General features: G+C 39.5%; 1 protein-coding gene across 2 annotated transcripts in view; it reads left to right on the top strand.

Moving 5' to 3' along the window:
- Window positions 1-806: 806 nt before the first annotated feature.
- Window positions 807-8,918, top strand: part of CHST3 (carbohydrate sulfotransferase 3) — a 73,985-nt gene continuing 65,873 nt past the window's right edge. For both annotated transcript variants that reach the window (XM_072423279.1, XM_072423277.1), the window contains exon 1: window positions 807-1,356. The gene's annotated coding sequence lies outside the window, so the exon portion shown is untranslated. The remainder of the gene's footprint in view (window positions 1,357-8,918) is intronic.

Raw genomic sequence — 8,918 nt, 5'->3', positions numbered from 1 at the left:
CCCTAATTTTGGTGATAGTGGCAAGCACAGTGCAACATCATTTGTGTTTTTGGGAGGAATACTGCCTCATCATTGGGTTTGGTGTTTGAAATAGCACTGCATCACATCAGTATGGTGATAGTGACAGGAATAGTGCAAAATCATTAGTGCTTTCGGGATGATCAAAGCCCCATCATTGGTGTCACTGAAGAACTTTGCCCAGAAAATTGGTGCAGTTTGGGTACCACTGACCTCCAAACTTTAGAAGTCTTTAGCAGGTATTGGGGCTAACACTGTGCCATACTGAATCTGTATTTTTTAATTTTATTTTCTATAGTTTTAATGAACATCGCCAACCCCCTGTATTGCTTTTCTGTCCCATAAACCCAACCTGGCAAATTTTGCAATCATAAGGCCAATGTTGGAATAACTCATAGGTCAATCATGGAGCAGATGTGGAACGCTATTTATCGCAGGCAGCCCTTATTTTACAAGGCTTTGGGGACACTAGTAAATCATCATTCCTTCCATGTAGAAAAGATTGTCCGAACACACAAAAAATGACTTTTCTATTTCGGAGAAAGTGCCGAGCAGGGCACACTTGGAGACAAAGCCAACAGAAGGGTCGTTGTTTTCCGGGCTCCCTGGAGAAGGGGAGGAGGGGTGGAGGAGGAGGGCCACATCCAGGGACAGACATGGGGGAGAGGAGAGGAGGAGGGCCACATCCAGGGACAGACATGGGGGAGAGGAGAGGAGGAGGGCCACATCCAGGGACAGACATGGGGGAGAGGAGAGGAGGAGGGCCACATCCAGGGACAGCCAGGCTCCTCCTGGATCGCACACACGGGCTGAGATGCTGCGCTCCTCTATGCAGAACACTCAGCAACTTCTCAGCACAACTTCACCCAGCAAGATCTCAGGGGTGCACTGGGGACAGCAAGTCAAAGGCAGCAAGAAAGACTTTGGATCTGAAGTCTGATGAAAAGTTACCCTAGGAAAGTCCCCCTATGCTTCATAAAGACTTTTACGCATCTGGCTTATTTTACGCATCTGGAGATATTAGCAGCTGCTGCTGACATGCTTTGGCCGGGTGGGTTGTATAGGGATCAGGGTGAATAAGGATCAGGGAGAATAAGGATCAGGGAGAATCCAGGTTCTGGATGACTAGGAGCTTTAAGATCTGGATTCTGCTTATACATACTGAGAAGATCCAAGGAATGGATGCTGTCTGTCCACCTTGAGAAGGTCCAAGACTGGGAGCTACCAGGAGACTGGTTGTCTATATTGACAAAGTCCAGAGCCATACTTGGAGATCCAGAGTTTGGATGCTACCCCTCCACTGTAAAACTTCCAGGAACTGGATGCTGAATGTCTACAGTGAGTACACGTTTTACTTCTATCAGGAAGGGGGGAGCTTGGCTGCTTCCCATCATAACTTCACACACACTGTTTCCTCCTTGTAATTTGTTCCCAATTGTACTTAGTCTCCTGCCCAAGATGTAACCAACCAGCATTTCATCTTTCTCCTTTGAAAAGGAATACATTTTAAGCAGATCTAAACCCATTCGTGTAAGCTTTTACTTGGTAATGCTATATACCTTTTTAAATGAATAAATGCCACGAATATCCCTATGTTCACATGCTACTTGTTAAGTGGTGACTACTTTTGTGTTGTTGTGTTGCACCCTTGGTGGAGGTGACCACGCTGACACACATTGCACAGGCATAGTCTGCAGTTGTCACTATCATAAAGTTGGTACAGAGGAACCATGTGCAGCTAATGCTGGACAAGTGGCTGAAAGAGGCTGGATGAGCTCAGCAGCAAACTTTAAACAGCACTTTATGTAGGAAAAGAATCCTATGGCAGTTTATAGTACACAGTGTTTTAGCAGTTTAAATGTCATTCAGCTAAGGTGTAAGTAGTATAGTAAATAATAAATTGCATGACCTGTAGATGTCATTTACTTCCAGAAACAGTATTGTGGGACCCCTATTTACAGTGAGCTGTGAACAGGTTTCTGCAAGTGTCAGCCTCCCAGACTGCTGTCAGCCCTTCCTGTGCTGGGTGATAAATGGGCAATAGACGTGACATGGTGCTGGCCTGACAGCTTCCCATGCCTGGCATCCATTGCCACTGGCAGCTTGATACATATAAAAATGTTACTGGCAGCAGCTAGCGTAAACCGCTGTATGGCTGGGGGAATTTGATAATGAATCTGTTCTAGTATATCATATACTTGCTGCAAACTAACTTTATTTCCATTACGCCAGTAGATAGCCTGTTCTTCAATGTAGGCGTGGAATCTTGTCATACATAACTTTGACCATATACATTAGAATTTGATTGTACAATCTCTACCAATAGCTTTGGTTAAATGGCCTGCATAATTGGATGGAATTTAAATGGATTGTATAGGTAGGGTCTGAACATAGTTATAGTAGATCTATAGGAAATGGGAAGATCCTACTAACATTACGCACGTATACTACTTGCATTACAAACTTCATGATGCTTATCCTGCAGCAGTAAAAACATTCAAAGGTATACTGGCACTGGGCTTCACCCCATGTCCCCTGAAGCAATAATATGTCATAGAGAAATGTCTTCTCTGATAGTAGGGAGTGATGACAGTTGTCACTTAGCTTTAAAAGGGTCAGAGATCCCCAAAACAAACTAATATTTCACTTTCTGTAAGATGTCGGGTTTTAATCAGCCATCAGTCTCCTATGGGGGTCATGGGTGCTGATAGTGAACCAAAGAGCTTTCAGCTCTGCAGTCATGCAGAATTCTTTATTAAAGGACCCCAATGCCACTTTTACTTTATATTCTTGGCATTACTATAGGTGAGATCACCTGTTTTGTAGTGGAATTTTTGAGACTCTAGGGTATGTAAGTGGCCTGAGAATGGAGGTAGTAATCTCTTGCCATTGAAAGAAGACTTGAGTTGGAGACTGCTATCTCTGGCATACTTCTGAAAATTCAAGTTGTCTGACTTTTCTGGGCTTCAAGCCTTTCTGAATCAGAACTTTTATGTAGATTAAGAATGTCAAAGAGAAATCAGAACCCTAAATCTTCATAATTTATCCAAGCCATTGACTTTAAGGATACTTATTGGCAGCTGCAAAACTGGCATTTGGCGTGAAGATCATCCATACTTCCACAAATCTGATAAAATAAGTTAGTGGGTGACTGGTTCTTTAAACGTCGGTTCTTGCTGTGTATTTCTCTTCTCTTTATAATGGTGCTTTTATGCAGTTAGAATGTTTTTCCTTAGTGTGATTTCTGAGTCACTGTGCAGTGTGCCTGGGTAGTAAAAGAGTTACTTTGTATCAAAGCCAGGCTGTAGATATATGAGTTAAGTATTGCATAAAGGTTGCAGCTCAGTGGGACGTGGCACTGCATATTTTGCACTTATTTAAAGGGAATGTTACAGTGTTATTTGATTCTTAAACCTATACCATTCATATCCCTCTATACATTGCATAGCAGGAATATGCAGCAGCTGTTATCCAATCTGATGGTACATTATAGCTTGTAGTATCTTGTATCATTAGGTAATCAAATAAAGGCCTCAAATTCATGGAATAGTTATTAGTTCTTATGTGATTTTCTATCTGATACAAGTTCATCAACTGCAGATTGATCCCATGCAAATGCTTTTCAAGTTTCCAATCAAATGTGGATAGATTGGACATGGGGGTAAATAATAACTAAAAGCACATAATATGTGTAAGAATGATCAGTCAAATCTATTTGGGATTCCAAGCTAAGTTATTGGGATATCTAAGATAAGCGTTCGGAAATGAATCAGAATGTCATACACGTGTATGCAGTGTTTTGGGACTTCCAACCAAGGCCTCCATTAGAAATGTCTGGGCCCCTTACTAAGTAACTTCCTTGCCCCCTCCCCCAAGTCCAAAAGTTCCAACATTGCAAAATTCAAGCTCTTTTAATTGGGGCCCAGTACAGTCATCCATCTGATGATGGCCCTGCTTCCAACAGTTACCAATTGGATCACTCGGTTCTACTTGGCTGATCTACTTGTGTGTACAGACCCAACATGACTAATAACAGATTTTGCACAATTTATTAAAGTACGATAGCAGTAATTTAGAGAACAAGTTATTACAACATTGTAGAGCTTGTCTAAATAACTCACATGGAGGGGGCTAATTACAAAGTAATTGACTCTACACATTAAGCTAGGAAGAGAGATTTTCAGTGTACCAAGGAGCAGTCCGGGCATGAATGGAGCTCAGGGGCTCGGGGATGTTTGTCGACCATTAAAGCCCTATGCTTTCTACTTCAATTCACTTAAAATGTGCCAAAAGGAAAAGCAACTTCAAAGCAGCATATTACAAAGTCGGGATGGCTTATGGTTCCTTTGTGAGTGAATCCATGTGTCTGCAAGATTCACAGAACAGCAAAAGCTCAACTAAAATTACCCAAGACTGCTGTTTGTAACCACAAAATACATATCTCATTGTGCAGCATGTGTTCAGTTGCTCTGCTGCTCTGAAAGTTATTGTAATTAAACCAATGACGCCCACCAGACACAAGCTCTAATAACTACACATATTTGCTGTGTCATTAAGAAAAAACGCTACCAACTCAACATAATAAAATACTAAATAAAAAAACATGTATAATGGTAATTTATCTGACATCACTAAAGTATCAGTCATTGGGGATAATTTACCAAAGAAACAGAATGTTAGCTTAAAAGATATATTGACATCTAATACCCAGCCAAATAAAAAAAATCCCTGTATGACTGGGTGTTTAAAGCAAATGTAGTTTCACTTTATTCTCTAAACTGGTATTTAGTAATCTAATATTGCATTGCAAAATGTGTCTGCTGGTATGTACATCTGTTCGTTACAGTGGGAGGCGTATTAACGTTCCTGGGTTTGAAAACTTGACAGTTCCAGGTCAATACCTATCCTGTGTTTTACAGATAGAAAGAAATATGCTAATTGTAAATGCTTACATATAAATCACTCTTTCAGCTGTTTAAATCTTCGATTTTATATAAATCACTTGAGCCAGTAAAAAAACTGGTTACAGTTCCTTTTGCATTTTTGTGGCCGATGATGGAGATCTGTAGCTATGTATTTCATGCTTCTGGTACTGATTGGTTTACTTTAACTTTCATGAGTTTTAGAAGTTAAAGGGTTACACAAATTTAGCACATCCACAGTGCTCCAATGTGGAGTCACACTGTGTATCTTTCTTGGCAATGTAACACATAGGTGTGAGATAACACTGTCCTATATGTGCTAACATTCATTATCACTTTCCTTACTTGGCTGTGATTAATAGGCTGACATCATTACAGCTGGAAGTAAATCAGCAATGTATTTAAACTTACTATAGTATATATAGCTATTGTTTTATGTATAGGCTAGGTACATCAGTCCTTCAGGTAACATAATAGGTATAATGAATTATTTTATAATACGGACAGCTTAGCTCCAGCCAGTTTTGTAGTTAAAATTTTGGTTAGGTTTTTTTTTCTTTTACCCAACTGAGGAGACGTCGCCTTACTTTCTGTCCCCATGACACCAGAGCATGAAATTGGGAGAACAATTGTCACTGGGAGTGAAGGACACAGACAGCAATAATGGTATTGTCAGACGTGGACATTTTTCAACCCTACTAGGAATGTTCTAAGCCTTCATTACCATAACCATAACTTAAAAATGCTTTTGCACTAGATATATTTAAGGTTCATCTGAAAATTGTGTGTGCTACTTCCCCCACCTCTTAGATTGTAAGCTCTTTTGGGTAGGGTCCTTTCCTCCTCCTGTGTCATTGTATCTGTCAGTCATTTGCAACTCCTTTTTGTACAGCACTTCATATTGGTTGGCGCTATATAAATACCTTGTATTAAAAATAATACATGTAATGGATAACATAAGGTTATAAAGAAAAGTTTGGGGATGGCTTGATCCCTTTTTCAGGATGTATTGTTATATAGGGAGCCTGTATAAGCCATCCCAAATGCTTTAATGACCTGTTAGAAAAAAAAAGGGTATTCCTTTCTGCGTTAATCAATGGCTAACACCATACAATATTCTACTGCTGCATCGGTGTAGCTGATAAACATGGAAGAAACATTGATTAGGATACCCTGGGTCATTTCAGACCTGCAGTAATCCACAGTGTTCAATCAGCCTCATTTGGAACCACTTTTTGCCTGCGGCTGCATGCACCTGTGGCAGATCATTGCACATTTGTTGCAGACTGCTGTGGCAGCCTCATGCAAATCTGGTTACCTGAGATTTGGTTTGCTATCCCTGGATACACAGCAGCAGTTTTCTGCGAGCTCTTCATGAAGATGCAGTTTCACACCGAGGATCTGAAAAAGCCCTGTTGGCATTGGACATGTTCACACATGGAAGACACACTGCTGTTTTTGATTAAAAAGCTAAATGGGTAGACTGAAGGTAAATGTGTACTAATGGGGCAGCTTTCACTATATTCATTATATTGTGTACCACAATATAATGAATATAGTGAGAGTGACAAGATCACCAAGAGAGAGGGATTGAGTGGAAACATGAAGGATATAACAGATGAATGTTTGTATAGGAAAGGGCTTTCTTGGGATATAAGCACTGCTGCAGGGGAAAACAGCTGGAAAACAAATGACATTTAATTTATAAACATAAACATCTGCATGTATTGTGTTCTATGATACTCGCAATGTGACAGTTTGTTAGTGATTTGGGCAATTTATAAATATAAGCACAAAAAGAAAGCAGAGTCATAAAGCAAACTTTTGGGTTGATTGATTAAATGCTTTTGTATACATGTAAGTGAGTATTATGGAGTTTTGTGTCAGGCCATTCCATGGTAAACCAGAGTTTATATATGAATTTACATTGTAGTCTGTTTATTCACATTTTGATGTCCTGATGACTGAAATAGTGAGCATTGTGTAATATTGATTACATATTCTTCCTTTAATATTGGATATAAGAAAGTCACATGGAAGGTTAAACATCTTTCTCTTTTCTCAGCCTTACCTAGAAATAGTGCAGAAATGGGATATATACTATTTGTATTGAGTTTGTATGTTTGCATAGGTTTCATCAGGGCATTCTAATTTCTTCCAACCTGGCCTTGGAGTTTGCATAGACATGAATGAATATGGTAGATTGTAAACTTCTCCTAGAGACAGAATGTGACATGACTATGGATTACGGTACAGTGCTGTGCAATATGTCAATGCCATATAAATACATAATATTAACTGTTGTTCATCCTTACCTAAATAGCATGTATCTGCATTAGGCGGCACGTACTCAAAAAGTATCCAAACCCTAAATGTGCACCGTATATTATATATTATGCAATGTTTTTTGTCCAAACACTACTTTTGTTCCTTTTCTTTAAAATCTTCCAGATTTTTTTCAGCCACTAGTGCCTATTACCTTCTGCTTCAACAGGGGCTAAATATCATTGCTCAGGACAGACTTTCTGATAAAACAACAAACTTTTGGTCATTGAAGTATCATTGCCAGGCAAACATGTACAAGATGTGACTTTCATAAGCCACCAATATAAATGGCTTTTATTAAAAGTTCAGTATGAGACCCATCCATCATGTTTGTAGGGTTCCTAATAACGGTAAAATATTGGTAGGGTAGGCTATTATTAGATGTGCACCAGTGCAGAAGCAAAAGGTCAATAATAGCCCAGCAAGTTGGTAGGCGCCATCAACATTTGGCCACAGAAGCCTTGCAATTTGTAGTTACGCCTCTGCTTTCAACTGTTGTTTTTACAGTCCAGAAAGCATGAAAATACTCGCATCTAGTGCCACCTGTTCCTCTACTTCACCATGTGATGAAAGTTGTGTTACAAATGCAGTGATTTGTACTGAATTACCAGCAACTGAAGCCCTAGATGTAGGTCTTTGTATTTCTGAGTACAGAAGACATAAAGCTGTGTTGACAGTTATCATTTTAGAAAAAAAAGTATACTGAGAACATTGCCCAGAGCAAGGAATCGATCTTGACAAAATGTTCCTTCTCTAATCTAAAGAGTAGATAGTAATCAAATCTACTTTCTGTGAAGTCTGAGTAAAAATGATCGAATGTTATTTTACCTCCTTATAAGGCTGCAGAGTAGAGGTTTTTATCAGCACATTTTGTTGGTCGTTTGTCATTGTCATACAGAATTTCCTCTCTCTAACTTTCTAGAAAATGACCAGGAAATACAGTCTAAACTGTTCTTGCAAGAGGATGTAAAAACCAGGACATTTCATTGCAATGTTTAGTTCCAAAACTTTTAAAGATCTGGTTTAGATGATGAATGGGCCATGTTTGTTTTATAGGCTCTCTAAATAAGATCTTGGCAATTATGTGATAAGAGCAAAATAGTATGTAAAGGGTAAATGTATATTTAGCTTATATATAGTGCCGAGATTGTACACTGAACATTACATATTTTGGTAATACCAGTCACACAGTCCCTATTCTTATTATAGGGGCTTAGGTTTTTTGATCCCACCAGGAACACAACATTTTGCACGAAGCCTGTATGTTATTTTTTTTCTTGCATGTGTTTGTTCTAGGTACTTTTATTTTCATAATCCAAAAACTATTTCTATATCATTGGCATCTATTTGCAATGGCTGAGGAGCATACATTGTCTTAGCTTCTGAATAAAAATCCCACCCAGAAGCCCATCTCGTATGTTGGAAGGGGCTGCATATTCCTCTCCTACTGTGAATGCCAATCATCACCATCTTCCCCATGGCAATCAGGGTGCTTCTTCTTCTATTCCTTCCCTTCAAAGGGCAACTCCTATGGCTTAAAGGGACCACCAACCAAGCACAAAGAGAGGTGTAGGCCCCTTGGCAGGAGTAGCATGTAAAATACAGATGAGGGGGGTTGTGGGCACCTAAATCTTCCCTTAATTATGCCACAGT

This window comes from Pyxicephalus adspersus, chromosome 10 (genome assembly GCF_032062135.1).
Source record: "Pyxicephalus adspersus chromosome 10, UCB_Pads_2.0, whole genome shotgun sequence".
Lineage (NCBI taxonomy): Eukaryota > Metazoa > Chordata > Amphibia > Anura > Pyxicephalidae > Pyxicephalus > Pyxicephalus adspersus.
This window is presented reverse-complemented; position numbering and strand designations above follow the sequence as displayed.